Genomic DNA, 16,152 nt, shown 5'->3' with positions numbered 1-16,152 from the left:
CTCAACATTTTTAAGGCCTTAATTTTAAAGACATCCTTAAAACCCCCAAAAGGTTATCAACTGGATCACCAGCCTTCGTTTAGAGTAACAGCAAGTATATATATATATTTAGGTCTAAGGAAACACAATAAAAATGTTTGATTTAACAATGACATATTTGCCTCAGGTCTGTGATCCTGAAGTGAATATTAACTGTCCATTTATTTTCTTGGCTTTTCTTTACTAGGAAATTGATTATAGAGATTTCTGCGATGGTGAAGGCAATGTAAAAATTGGTTACTATAACATACTTTTTACGCCATGTTTGAAAAAATAAATCCAATGGAAAGGTTATAGTCTGAAAATCTTCATTAAATTAAGTTAAAATAGGGGAAAAAACTTTAAGAGTTCATAAATATTTTTCAGTGCTGAATAAAGATATAAAATAACACTTTCTGCTGTGATTTTAATAGTTTCTGAGAGCATGAAAAATTTCTAGAACTATAATGTATAAATGTTTTCAAAAGATTATATTAATATGAGGGAAAAATCTGTTATGAAATAAACCGACAAGATCTTGTATGAATTCATGTTATCTTTAAATATGATATTTGTGTGAAAATATCTGGAAGAAAAAACAAGATGGTGCCACTCACACATACAATGTGGTTGCCACAGTAGCCATATTAAGAAACTTTTTATCGCTACTTCTGAATGGATAATTGTGTCAGCGTGTCAACATGTGTACAAAATACTTATGTTGATGTCTAGCAGGTCCTGAATGAGAATTATGGTGCTGTACAGACATCCTATAAGGCCACCAATGTGGCCATCCTGAAAATCTTGTTATAACTACTTCTCCTGAATGAATCGTCATATCAGTGAAAGACTTCTTATGTCTAGTTGGACGTAAATGAAAATAGTGCCAATCTAACCTCCAATATGGCTGTTTTAATGGGCATCTGGAAAACCCCTTCCTTGCTACTTCTCCTAGATGGCTGGTCATTTTGACATTGTGCTTTCACTAGATGACCTATTTGATGTCTGGTTGGCCGTAAATGGAACTATGCATATGGTTTTGATGTCTAGTTGGTCCTAAATGTGGTTTTTGCTGCTCATAAACTTCTAATGGTATTATAGTTGGTTCCTTAATGAAACTGCTGTACAAAATTAAAAGGCCTTCTGACTTTCTATCAAGTTGGATACAATTATCTTTACCAGCTAGGATTTCTTGATCCTCTTTTTTATACATCAACCCTTCGCATATGTAGTTAGCTAAAACAGTATTTTGAACAATTAATTGCCCTCTTGCAAATAAAATCCCAATTGCATGCTTTTACCAGTGTGAGAGCTCCTTATATAAGTAGCTAAGTATTCAGTAACTGAATTTCCACATCCACATGCATCAACTCAGAATTAAAAGTTGCAAAACATATACAAATTTGAAAATCTTGAGACGTGTCACTTTGCATGGTGGGTGTTAAGATTTAAATGCAACAAGGAAATCGAATTAGGGTTAATTTCTTTAAGCTGTATTCAATCATGGGGCCCTGGATTATATAATGGTCTAGGCATACACATCACTAATCAACTCTCTCTAGTCCAACCAATGTGTTTATATGGGAAAGCTTGCCAGTAGCGTTATGTGTGTTGATTTCTTCCAATAAATATGTTGGCTGCCATGTAAAGTCTATGATGTCCTGAAAAATGGTGTTAAGCTCCATACAAGCAAGCTAAACAATCAATGATATAATGGAACAGTAGACACCATTTTAGCTAAATATGCCAAGAATTGATTTAGAGACTTGGTTAGTGATGATGACTTAAAATTGGCAAGGGATTAAAAAGATAAAAGAAATGACCTTTCATGGCACTGTAATATAACAAATGAGGAAAAACAAAAGTTTATTGCATTTGAACCTTTTGTTTTTTCACAGTTTCAATTTAAGTCATAAGGCCCCTTATTTTGCCTTACCAAACATATAGCAAGTTATTACCTCAAACCCTAGCACTAATAATGCCTCACAAGTAAGCAGTCTTTTATGAAGTCTCAGGTCTGAGTATATGTCTAGCAACTCTTATGTCCAGTTTGTTTATAAAATTCTTTCTCACATGGTACAGTTTTCAGAGAGACACGATAAATTCAACAAGTGTGGTGATGAAGGGACAGGCATTCTTTATTTATGCACACATCCCAAAGGGACATTGCTATGTTTGAATCAACACTGAACTGAAGAATGGAGCATCAGTTGCATCAATTAAAATATTGTGGCCCACACAAAATACTGCAAGGACTATAATCAATTTATGAGTGCAATGGGGATGAATTACTGTAGCAGACTGGAGGAAGTAATCCGAATTTATTAATATCTTGAAGCTAAATATAGTAAAGTTTTCATCTATAATCTGTGGAATCGTTTTTGCACACAGTTTGCAGGATTTGTCTTTGGGTCATCGTTTTTCTTTTTCTTCATCTTTCTAACTTATGGTATCTTGATAAGTCTTATGGTGCCATGCAACTGCACTTGATGATTACCACAACCAGTGACATTGTATCAAATCTTCTGGGATCAGATGATTCAATGCAAATTCCACATAACCTATCACCATCCTCATGTTTGCCATCTGACTTACTAAGTTATTTTGCCTAAATAATAATAAAAACAATCTGGTCTGATGTATTGATAGCGTTCTGAATGACCATAATATATTCTCTGTATCTACCCTAGAAAATCCTGAGTGGATCGCTGTTTGGTTTTAATAAACCAAAGTAATCCAATGAAAGGCATTTTACAGACACAAGTGTCTGTTTCCTGTATGCAGTGATTAAATGATAGTATTATGTCTTTATTTTTTTAAAACTGATGATACATATGATCACCTTCAATGTGCAATATTAGTTATGTTAATTAACGAGTGGGCAATATTTGAATTTCAAAGATAAAAATGTATGCCATGATCACTTTAGTAGGATGATTTGTCAAGTGAGGTTATCTTTTCTGTTTGAATAAATATTGTTAACTAAACTATTTTCGCAAGTTATGACATAAGAATGATTCAAAGAAAGAAAATTCATTAAATTGAACATATAAAATGTAAGACTGCAACAGAGTCTAGATGAACTATTTCTTCAGAGACACAATCCAGACTCTGTGGCAGCAAAATTATCAAATAGGACACAACTAAGAGACAATCACATTTTCAGTCACAATGGTTTGACAATTATCAATGGCTTGAATTCATTGACTGTGAAGGCAAAGTGATTTGCAGTTACTGCAAAAAAAGTTCCCAAACTGTCACAGATTTTAAATTCTACCAGTGGACTTGTAAGTGTAACTGACAAATTCAGGATTTAATCAAGCAAGTCTCATGATAGTATTATACCTAATAAAGCAAAATGTAGCACAGTATATTCATGACACTTAGGCCAGCATGTACAAAATATTCCTCAAGTTACAGTTGCTAGCACTCCACTAAGAAATGTCATTTTATAATAAATAAAAATGTAATGGAAAAAAAAATCGATAAAGTGATTGCACTCTTTAACATAGCCTACTACCTAACTCAATAATGAAAATGATTTGGTTCATTATATCTTTGTGTTTTATGGAATAAATGCATACATCTGATTGAATTTTAGGCAAGAGACTGAACTTTTGGGTTAAGTTAAAATGTATGTGGAACAAATGCATTTTCTAAAACTACTTGTATCAGTGTGCATTGTGACTTTTCTTTAAGATAACTCTAAATGGTACTGGGTATATATCATTTTCTTCAAGTGCACACTGTTGTCTTCCATTTGATTTGATGACTTACAGCTATACTGTCTACACAGTAGGCCTCAGTATCAGGAAAAATTCTGTATACTTCAGTTACAGCTGAAATAAGTGTTGCATTAGTACCTGAATCAGACAAAAAAGATTGTGTTCTGGTGTGTGAATAGAAATGGCTAAAAGTAATATAGACAAAAGCCATAAGAGTACACAAGTTACATATGAAAACCACAAATTCACTTGCATGTGTGGCATACAAGTTCAAAGATTTGCTTCATGTTTATTTGTGTACACACATTGTTCAACTCCTAAGATATTTTAAGAGCTATTTCTCTATTGTATGCATAATTCATTTACAAATGTGATTAGTGGGCCACACCGAAGGCTATACTATTAGTTCACTTGGCAATATGGTAACGTCAGCTGAAAAGCATAATCATCCATTAAAAGAGCATTATGATATGAACATTAGGTATTTAGAGCATATAGATTTTTCTTTTCCAAATGGAGTCCAAGTAATTATTGCCCAATCCAGGTATAATTTTGTACACAAGTAAAGAACAAAATAAGATAAATCTTCATTTATTTGCAATTGACAATACACTTCTTAATGAATATACACTTTTACATTTATTTTGTATCACTTGAATAAACAATATTTCTTTCAGTTCATTTTAAACTTTTATTTTATATCACTTGAGTAAACAATATCTCTTTCGTTTCATTTAACACTTAGAAACAGGTTCTTCAAGTTACAATAATCAACTCTGGAAACAATAAACAAACTGGAACTTTTGACCTAATTATATTACATTTACTAGGGTTAAAACAATAAATTCCTTAACATAATAAATTAACAGTTCCAGTTAATCAAACACAAAATCATCTTTTATACAGGGTGTGAACTGTTAATATTTACAGGATAAAGCTTATAGTTTCCAAATTGATTGAAGCTTACATGCTGCAGTTGCTGGCACATATCTATTTCCAGCATGGTTTGCATACATTCCACCTTTAATAATTTTGTTACTTCCCTACCCCACCCCATTCAGTAACAAGTATCAAAAATCAGGCTCATTCTAAGGCAAAGTCTGTAACTTGTGTACCACAGTCATCAGAGTGACAAAGATGCAAAACTTTATGATGCCTGTCAAAGGAAGAAAACAGTTTGTTGTTTACCCAAGTTTTGAACCAGTTAACTTGAATTCTCAGACCATCAATTGCTACAGCCCAACTAATTACAATTGTTAGGGAATAATGAGAACTCACCTTCAGTTATCTGTGTATATATATAATTTTAATAACCAAGAATACCGCATGTCTGGGAACATTATAGCATTCAATGGTAACGTCAGAACTGAGATGAGAGAATTAAACAAGCATAGTACATGACATAATATATCCATAAACTATTGACTGGGAAAAATACTACAGAACACCATTTCTGCTGGCAGTAAGATGTTGAACCTATATGTCATAAATATCAGGTTGGACATCTAGGACCAGTAATATTCATAATGGGCAGTACCCACCCCCCACCCCCCAAGTGAGAAGGGCCTGATTTGTAATCTAAGCCACCCAACCTATCACAGCCTTTATAGTACTTGAAACAAATATTGAGTAATAGTAAAACAAACTCTGAAAGTTATTAAAACCAATTTGTTATATTTCCATAACTCTGCATAGTTAACTGTGCAAGCAGACTTAAACATATCAGTGTATGACAGTTAAATTGAGCTATAGCATCGATTAACAGAAGCTACGAATTCATCAACAAGCAGTGAACAATCATCTTCACAATAAATGTCAAACATTAGCATCCATAAGCTGTCAAGACAAGTTGTTACACTGGATATATAATCATCCATTTATTTCAAACAAGCTGTGAAAAACGAACCTCACGTCCGCTATATGTACGCTGGCCATTGCAAAGGATGCTTTAATAGATTAATGTTTATCGTCGTGTCTTGACAACCATTTTGCGCGCGCACACCGGAAAGTCATGCTATATATTTGTTACTTGTGAACGTATTCGTGGGCAGTACGCTATATATTGTTCCCGTGGCCGTATTCGCGGGCAGAATGCTATATGTTTGTTCTTCGTGAACGTATTTTTGGGCAGTTACTTTGTCATCTTCAACCTAAAGGTCAAAACTGCCCATGAAATTTATATATCTGCCCACGAACCGAAAACATGAATAGGACTATAACATAAGTGTATATACTTATTTTCAACATATACATAATTACTATGTAAGAAATACAACCTATGTATATGTATTTTGATTTGAAATGTAAACTATATCATGTCCTTCCCGTAAACCCACTTTCGGGATGACTGCCCACAACGCACCTAAAACGTGTGTATATATATATATATATATATATATATATATATATATATATATATATATATATATATATATATATACATTTATTATATATATATATATATATATATATATATATATATATATATATATATATATTCACACAATCTGAAACTTGTTCCTATTATCATTTATTTGCTTTTGCACTAGTGAAAATTCAGGATATTTTCTGTTACACTTTGATGCACAATTCCGCAATTGTTTATTTAGCATTACATGTTCTCTTCATAGTGTTATATCTTTTGAAATTATTGTTCTCACACGTCTTATGTATTTTGGGTATCAATGCTATTTTGTTCGAAACCTTGATAACTGTAGCATTCTTTTATATTGAGCGAAAAACATTGTACTTTGCGCAAGGTATGCCAACTACACTTGAGCTATTATAAAGAAACATGCAATTACTCTACCCTTTAAAATATATATGTTTTCCATCCTCGGCTTAAAATTGATATTTACTATATTTATATTATCTATAACTGCTTACCAGAATTATCAACATTATATGAGATGATGTCACAGTAAATACATGTTTGTTAAGTAAGGACTAGAAAACATTACAATAACGTATGGAAATAGTCATAACATCATTTTGCTAAATTCACGGTACACTATAAATTATATTACATTCTTGATCTCTTCATTTATTTAAAAAAATATGGTGATCCAGTTTTTGCAGACAATGCATAAACGTATGGAATGTTACCATTCAACATTTGTCAGAATGTCCTTATACCAAAAATGATGTAAATAGTTATATCTCACAAGAAAAAATACTTTGAACGGATCATTAAAGCGCGGAAATCATCTTCAGTCAACAATAATCTGTTTTCGAGAACAATGGTGACAATATAAGGCAATATATATACAAGTCGGCCAGTATGACTAGTCAGCCCGTGACTGGAACACTGAACTCCAGATAAACATGTACGTATGCAACAAGGCAGATATATCAGTAGATACTTTTCGATATTTCACTTATGTGGCACAGCTTCAATTCGATAATTGTCATACGATTTGTTTCATAAATTCTCAACTTTCTACCGTTTTTAAGAAAAATAATCATTGTTTTACCTACAGTCATATTCACAAAAGGCAGTTGAAAATGTGCATTTGTTTCGGTCAAAATTAAGTCACATTAGGTATCTGTGATATTAATCGATGGCAATCAAATCTCGTTATTGTTATACAGCTTTACCTTCTTTACCTCTACTATGACCATAAACTAAGGATACATTTTAGTAAAGAAACCATTTACTTCTTAATATTTGTATAATTGATGCAATTTGTAAAATACATGCACATCTCTATAGACTTTTTGGGCAATGTACAATGTAAAATATTTGTAATACACTTTATTGTCAAGGTAAGATTTTAATTAGTGAACCATTAACATGAAGCAGTGTAATCTCAACATATCAGTAAATACTATCATATCCAATATCAATTTAAGGCTGTATCAGGAACCTATCAGTAAATATTATCATATCCAATATCAGGTTAAGGCTGAAGCAGGAACCTATCAGTAAATGCTATCACACCCAGTATCAGGTTAAGGCTGTTGCAGGAACAGAGTCAAAGCTTATGGTTTGTGATAATATATTGTTCAACAGGGTGAACACAACATTTGCTTTTTTAAAGATTGAGATAAACCATATTGTGTCAAGTTTGGTTGCAAACTGCCAATTTTCTTTTGTGAGCGGAAATTCATCGATAAGATTAAAAACATGTGCCATCTTGTCTAACGAAAATCAAGAGAATATACTGTCCTTCGCAAATGTCGCCAATTAGTTAAGTTCTTTGACAGAACTAGCCTGAAGACAAGTTTGGTATCACAGGGAATTTGTTGATGCTGATATTAAAGTGTATGTTCTCTGCTGTCTCAGAATAAAGATATGTAGCGCACGTTTAGAGCTGAAAACTAGGCGTAACATATAAAAACCAAGTTCTTTCGTTTCTAAAACTATAACTACTGAGAATACAAGCCCTACTTGTGTGAGCATTTGGCACATAAGATAAAGTAAATATCTCCCTCCCACTCTTGTGATTGTGTATGTATATAGATTAACTATAACCATCAATAATGCTCTCTTTGTACCTCGAACGAACAAGAAATTGTAAAGGAATATGCACTAAGTGCCAACAACAGCAAAAACCATACTAAGAGATGTGATTCAGACATAAAGTTGAAAATTCCATTCCCTCCTTATATTATTGGAATGATGTGCAAACAAATGTGTTCTTACGGACTTAATATTTTCAGTTTAATGATTAGAAATATTTGTATTAAAACGAATCGGCCTACTTTAATGAAAAACCGCTTTTGCTGGTTCTATGACTGGTGTGATCAAACGACATTTTTCAGCACACAATACATGGCGGCCAGTATTAATGGTGGAGAAAGAACCCGGGAAATCCCAGAAAGAACCACCGACCCTCGAGAAGCTACTAGCAAGCTTTCTCACATACCCACATGGGTCGAATCCGAGATTTGAACCCATGCAGACACAGGTGAGGTGGCATTGATCCGTAACGGAGAGCGCTTTAGACCACTCGGCCACTTGGGGCCCCTTGTATGTATGCATGTATATATGTACTTATGTATGTATGTATGTATGTATGTATGTATGTATGTATGTGCGCATGCAATCATGCATGCATATACGTATTTATGTATGTATGTGCGTACGTACGTGTCTATGTATGTATGCAAGTATGTACGTATATGCGTATCTATGTATATATGTATGCATGTATGTATGTATGTATGTATGTATGTATGTATGTATGCATGTATGTATGTATGTATGTATGTATGCATGTATGTATGTATGAATGTACATACGTGTATATGTATGTATGTATGTATGTATGTATGTATGTATGTATGTATGTACGGATGGATGGATGTATATATGTATGTATGGATGGATTTATGTATTTTGGTATGTATGTATTTATGTATGCCTGCATGTGTTGTTTGTGCTTTTATCGCCATTTTTCTGCGTATGATAGGTTATATATTGTTGCTAGAGTAACTGCTGAAGGTAAAAATCCGGAAAACTCCAGTAAAAACTACTGACGAAGAGAAGTTACTGGGAATCTTTTGACATACCAACCATGGCTAAACGAAAATTTAAAACGCAATGATTATATGCATGTTTGTATGCATGTACGGATGGATGGATCGATGCATGCATTCATTCATGCAAGTATGTAGGTACGTATGCATGCATCCGTGCACGTACGCACGCTAGAATGCATGCTAGTACGTATGTACATATGTGATACCTAACTGATATAAAACTTCACTCATTTTCAATTGCTTTCCTTCAAACTCGTATGTCTTTGTCTTTCCAAAGTTTTTATTGTAAGTTCAATATTAAGTAACGTGAACCTCGTACCTTTATTCATGTCTTGAGCTGATTGTTCTTTACTGCAAGTTGCACAGACGCTATAAACTGCCACATTGCAGACATCGTAGCGATATGACTGAAAAATTGTTAAAGCTACGTTAAAAATCCAAATCACAACAACAACAATCCAAGGCAACACAAGTCTGCTGCATTATTATGTCCTTTGGAATTACTTTTATCTTTCATTTTCCCGGTATGATATGACCAATAATGGATTAAAAAGTGGCCGTAAGAAATCAACCGATTTTTATATAGTCTAGTCACTAACTTTATGTTTTATTTTCGGTAAGAAAATAACTATTTCACTGGAAATTGTATATACGGTGCATATCATTAGCATATAAGACTTAATTGAAACTCCTGTGTGTTGCCTTTCCGTAGGATATGGACCCCTGGGGTTACATGGCCTTTATTTTAACGTGTGTACACGGAAGCATCCTTAAAGAGCTACTTTATTTCTTGAGACATTGAATCGTTTTATATATTTATCAAATGACACCGATAACGTCGGCAAAAAGATGACATCTTTTAGTTGAAAATTGCTTATATTCTAAGAAAGACACTGTGTTAACATTCAAAGTCAGCTATATCGAATTAACAATATCAACGCGACTGGCGAACGAAAAATGCAGACACCCATTCACCAAAGTCGCATATGACCGTTCAAAAGTTCTTGGACAAAAGCAAGAACAATCACTAACAACACCACGCAAGGGCACTATTTATGTGGGTCTAAGTAAATCATGAAGAATATTAATCTGAAATGACAGACTGATCGTGAAATAGACAATATAAGAGGAACACCAACTCAAAGGGAACCGTTATACTCGCACAATATAAGCGCATATTTAACGTTGTAGTTGTTACTTGTTTACTTGCTACAGCGACCACTTATGGCACAGAAGATGCTATAATTATTACGACAATAACTGTTGTTGGCATGCTAGTGGCATTTGACGTTTGGTTACAAAACTAGCACGTCGTTTGTCTTTCGGCTCTGGTATAATATATTGTTTACATTCTGCATTCGCGAATAATCTATATATGGAAAAGAATGATGTAATCACTCTGAAAGCACATGCGCATGGAGCTTTTGCCGCACGAGGAGCATGTATTCAATGGCCCAAAACGAGTTCAACTCACTCGCGCGAGCTTGTCTCTGATTTATTGCTGTATGTTGCAGGGAAAATTTTGCGGTAATGAAGGCCCATTCCCAGAGCTGTAGCTTGGTTCTAAAAGCCCCTTTTAATACTACTGCATATTTAACCATGTGTTGTATTCGGTGTCTGTTGCATTGGCTTCTGCTTGACTTATTAAATTATCGCTTATCATTTTACTCACCATTGCATTAGCATTCTCCAACTTTCTTTATGCAGATGTTACAATCTCATAGTGAGTTGAAACTATTTTATGGTACCTTATCGTTTTCAACATTTACTGCCAAACCAAGAAAGGTTTCATCAAACTCTATACAATTTCGCGGCACACCACATCGTGTACCTGTCCCCGGAACTCAAAAACTAAGTGTGGCAACTACAACACAAATTCCACTGGAAACACTTGCAATACTAACCATCTGTAATATAAGGACAATCGTCTGTAGCTTTACAATTGTGGCTCAACGTTTATATGATTTCTTTCTTGAAGTTACATTGTCTGCTGAGTTTGGAACAATACCACATTCTTCAGTTTGAATTCCAATACATTTATGCTTTTTATTAAATATTTATCATGTTTGCTTTTTGTTCAATTTATCAGAAACGTTTGGTATATGTTGCATTTGATATATGTTTGAACTAATGCTTTTTTACCAACTTACAAGTATTGTTCAAACCAATAACGCCTGGTTGTCTTACTCAACACATTTTTCAGGGGTTCAGCAATGATAGTGAAATTCAAGCACAAATTCCGATAGTATCCAGTCATCGCATCTGTTGCTTTTCACTAATCGGAACACTCAGTTCAAAGATAGCCATGCCATTACTATTTACAGGTTTAACCTGTCCATGCCCCATACTATCCTCTATGAATGTAACAAAAGCACAACAAAACCCGCTTGTTAATATATTAATTGTCATATTTGTATCGATAAGTCTGTCAAAAATATTGTCTCTAAGTGATCTTTCCAGGTGTCGTTGTAGATGATGGCATGGAATAAGTAAGCATGACAATTATGTAGACTAAATGTAATCATGTTCACTAAACGTTGGAAAGTACAAGGAGAGCGTTTCATCCAAAACGTCATCAGCCTATATTGATGAAGTTGATATGGAGTGATACATTCCGACATTTCCTTTTCTTCAGTTTAATTTTCCAGATTCCTTTCGAAAGGTCAACTTTTGTGAAATGTTTTGCATTTCCAATAGTATAAATGCTGTCATCGATTCATGGCAATTGAAATAAATCTGATTTAATCACACTAATAACTTTCATGTATGTGCACATGCTGAGATTATTATCTGGTTTCGGTACAAGGATACACGTTGAACTCTAGCTACATGTACTTGGTTCTATGAAATAATAACATAGCAGATACAGAATTGCTTCTTCCATTCTCAAGCATTCCTGCTTGAGAGGTTTCATCATGTACAGGTGTTGTTTTCCAAACATGGAATCTACCAGTTCAACGTCATGGTCGAGTTTAGTTGTTCTTGTAGGAAGATATGGAAACAAGTTTTTATATTGAAATTCTCTTTATATTGGACTGAATAGAAGGATGAGTCACTCATGCATAAATTGCTGAAAAAGTCCAGACATACAATTCGACCCTTAATCAGAATGGGTTGATTAGGAATCTACATTATGTTAAAAAATGTTTACTGTGATCCATATCTGTCTATTGATCAATACGAGGAGCAGAAGTGATCTCATCAAAAGCCTGTGCAAAACACTTGTCAGCTAAAGGTATATTTTTCCAATCAGCATCTTTCTCAAGAACGTTCTTTGTCAATGCTCTAGTAACTGTACAAGCTTGATATAAATTAGGGATTTCATTTTCAATAGGATCGATATTATGATCCAAACAAAGTTTGTCAGTGACATGTAGATTAACCACAATCTTACCTTCACCTGTGTAAGGACTATTGCTTTTTTAAATTTGTAGCAGCCACACATAATGTGCACTTTATAACTGTACGAGAATAAACATTTTCAAGACTTTTGACGTTGTGGATATGTACACGTCCTACTTACTAACTGTGTAAAAGTTTCCCTTCTCTAGTTCTACCTATATACACTTTTTGAAACACATGACTTATTGCTGGAATTATTACAATTATTTTACATATGACCTACAGATCAATTGAACATTTAACCTTGAATAAATATATTATATTACTTTATACTCAATATTATGAGTGTGCGCGTGCGTGTGTGTTATAACGTGCTAATTAGATGGCTCTCAGTGCTGTCCTTTTCTCTGCAGATACAAATGTTCATTATATATAAATAGATAGATAGATAAAAATGAAGTATTTTTGCATTCAAAGACTTATTTTTACTCTCCTGGAAACATGGACATACAATAATTCCTTGCGGAAGCTATCTAATTCTATTATAAATGGTAAGTGTTTGATTTTCAACAACGTATACAAGCTGAAATGGCTAACAATATTGTCAAATATCGTGCATTGGTACACAACATAGGAGTGTGGGAGCCTGTTTGGGGTTTTCAGGATGTATCATATCATTTTCATCGTATCATATATATATATATATATATATATATATATATATATATATATATATATATATATATATATACACGTTTTAGGTGCGTTGTGGGCAGTCATCCCGAAAGTGGGTTTACGGGAATGACATGATATAGTTTACATTTCAAATCAAAATACATATACATAGGTTGTATTTCTTACATAGTAATTATGTATATGTTGAAAATAAGTATATACACTTATGTTATAGTCCTATTCATGTTTTCGGTTCGTGGGCAGATATATAAATTTCATGGGCAGTTTTGACCTTTAGGTTGAAGATGACAAAGTAACTGCCCAAAAATACGTTCACGAAGAACAAACATATAGCATTCTGCCCGTGAATACGGCCACGGGAACAATATATAGCGTACTGCCCACGAATACGTTCACAAGTAACAAATATATAGCATGACTTTCCGGTGTGCGCGCGCAAAATGGTTGTCAAGACACGACGATAAACATTAATCTATTAAAGCATCCTTTGCAATGGCCAGCGTACATATAGCGGACGTGAGGTTCGTTTTTCACAGCTTGTTTGAAATAAATGGATGATTATATATCCAGTGTAACAACTTGTCTTGACAGCTTATGGATGCTAATGTTTGACATTTATTGTGAAGATGATTGTTCACTGCTTGTTGATGAATTCGTAGCTTCTGTTAATCGATGCTATAGCTCAATTTAACTGTCATACACTGATATGTTTAAGTCTGCTTGCACAGTTAACTATGCAGAGTTATGGAAATATAACAAATTGGTTTTAATAACTTTCAGAGTTTGTTTTACTATTACTCAATATTTGTTTCAAGTACTATAAAGGCTGTGATAGGTTGGGTGGCTTAGATTACAAATCAGGCCCTTCTCACTTGGTGGGGGGTGGGTACTGCCCATTATGAATATTACTGGTCCTAGATGTCCAACCTGATATTTTTGACATATAGGTTCAACATCTTACTGCCAGCAGAAATGGTGTTCTGTAGTATTTTTCCCAGTCAATAGTTTATGGATATATTATGTCATGTACTATGCTTGTTTAATTCTCTCATCTCAGTTCTGACGTTACCATTGAATGCTATAATGTTCCCAGACATCCGGTATTCTTGGTTATTAAAATTATATATATACACAGATAACTGAAGGTGAGTTCTCATTATTCCCTAACAATTGTAATTAGTGAGGCTGTAGCAATTGATGGTCTGAGAATTCAAGTTAACTGGTTCAAAACTTGGGTAAACAACAAACTGTTTTCTTCCTTTGACAGGCATCATAAAGTTTTGCATCTTTGTCTCTCTGATGACTGTGGTACACAAGTTACAGACTTTGCCTTAGAATGAGCCTGATTTTTGATACTTGTTACTGAATGGGGTGGGGTAGGGAAGTAACAAAATTATTAAAGGTGGAATGTATGCAAACCATGCTGGAAATAGATATGTGCCAGCAACTGCAACATGTAAGCTTCAATCAATTTGGAAACTATAAGCTTTATCCTGTAAATATTAACAGTTCACACCCTGTATAAAAGATGATTTTGTGTTTGATTAACTGGAACTGTTAATTTATTATGTTAAGGAATTTATTGTTTTAACCCTAGTAAATGTAATATAATTAGGTCAAAAGTTCCAGTTTGTTTATTGTTTCCAGAGTTGATTATTGTAACTGGAAGAACCTGTTTCTAAGTGTTAAATGAAACGAAAGAGATATTGTTTACTCAAGTGATATAAAATAAAAGTTTAAAATGAACTGAAAGAAATATTGTTTATTCAAGTGATACAAAATAAATGCAAAAGTGTATATTCATTAAGAAGTGTATTGTCAATTGCAAATAAATGAAGATTTATCTTATTTTGTTCTTGTGTACAAAATTATACCTGGATTGGGCAATAATTACTTGGACTCCATTTGGAAAAGAAAAATCTATATGTCCTAAATACCTAATGTTCATATCATAATGCTCTTTTAATGGATGATTATGCTTTTCAGCTGAAGTTACCATATTGCCAAGTGAACTAATAGTATGGCCTTCGGTGTGGCCCACTAATCACATTTGTAAATGAATTATGCATACAATAGAGAAATAGCTCTTAAAATATCTTAGGAGTTGAACAATGTGTGTACACAAATAAACATGAAGCAAATCTTTGAACTTGTATGCCACACATGCAAGTGAATTGGTGGTTTTCATATGTAACTTGTGTACTCTTATGGCTTTTGTCTATATTACTTTTAGCCATTTCTATTCACACACCAGAACACAACCTTTTTTGTCTGATTCAGGTACTAATGCAAAACTTATTTCAGCTGTAACTGAAGTATACAGAATTTTTCCTGATGTTGAGGCCTACTGTGTAGACAGTATAGCTGTAAGTCATCAAATCAAATGGAAGACAACAGTGTGCAGTTGAAGAAAATGATATATACCCAGTACCATTTAGAGTTATCTTAAAGAAAAGTCACAATGCACACTGATACAAGTAGTTTTAGAAAATGCATTTGTTCCACATACATTTTAACTTAACCCAAAAGTTCAGTCTCTTGCCTAAAATTCAATCAGATGTATGCATTTATTCCATAAAACACAAAGATATAATGAACCAAATCATTTTCATTATTGAGTTAGGTAGTAGGCTATGTTAAAGAGTGCAATCACTTTATCGATTTTTTTTTTCCATTACATTTTTATTTATTATAAAATGACATTTCTTAGTGGAGTGCTAGCAACTGTAACTTGAGGAATATTTTGTACATGCTGGCCTAAGTGTCATGAATATACTGTGCTACATTTTGCTTTATTAGGTATAATACTATCATAAGACTTGCTTGATTAAATCCTGAATTTGTCAGTTACACTTACAAGTCCACTGGTAGAATTTAAAATCTGTGA

Source organism: Sinohyriopsis cumingii, unplaced genomic scaffold (assembly GCF_028554795.1).
Source record: "Sinohyriopsis cumingii isolate HCF-2022 unplaced genomic scaffold, ASM2855479v2 utg000426l, whole genome shotgun sequence".
NCBI classification, from domain to species: domain Eukaryota; kingdom Metazoa; phylum Mollusca; class Bivalvia; order Unionida; family Unionidae; genus Sinohyriopsis; species Sinohyriopsis cumingii.
The sequence above is the reverse complement of the archived record's forward strand: the minus strand, read 5'-3'. Positions refer to the sequence as shown.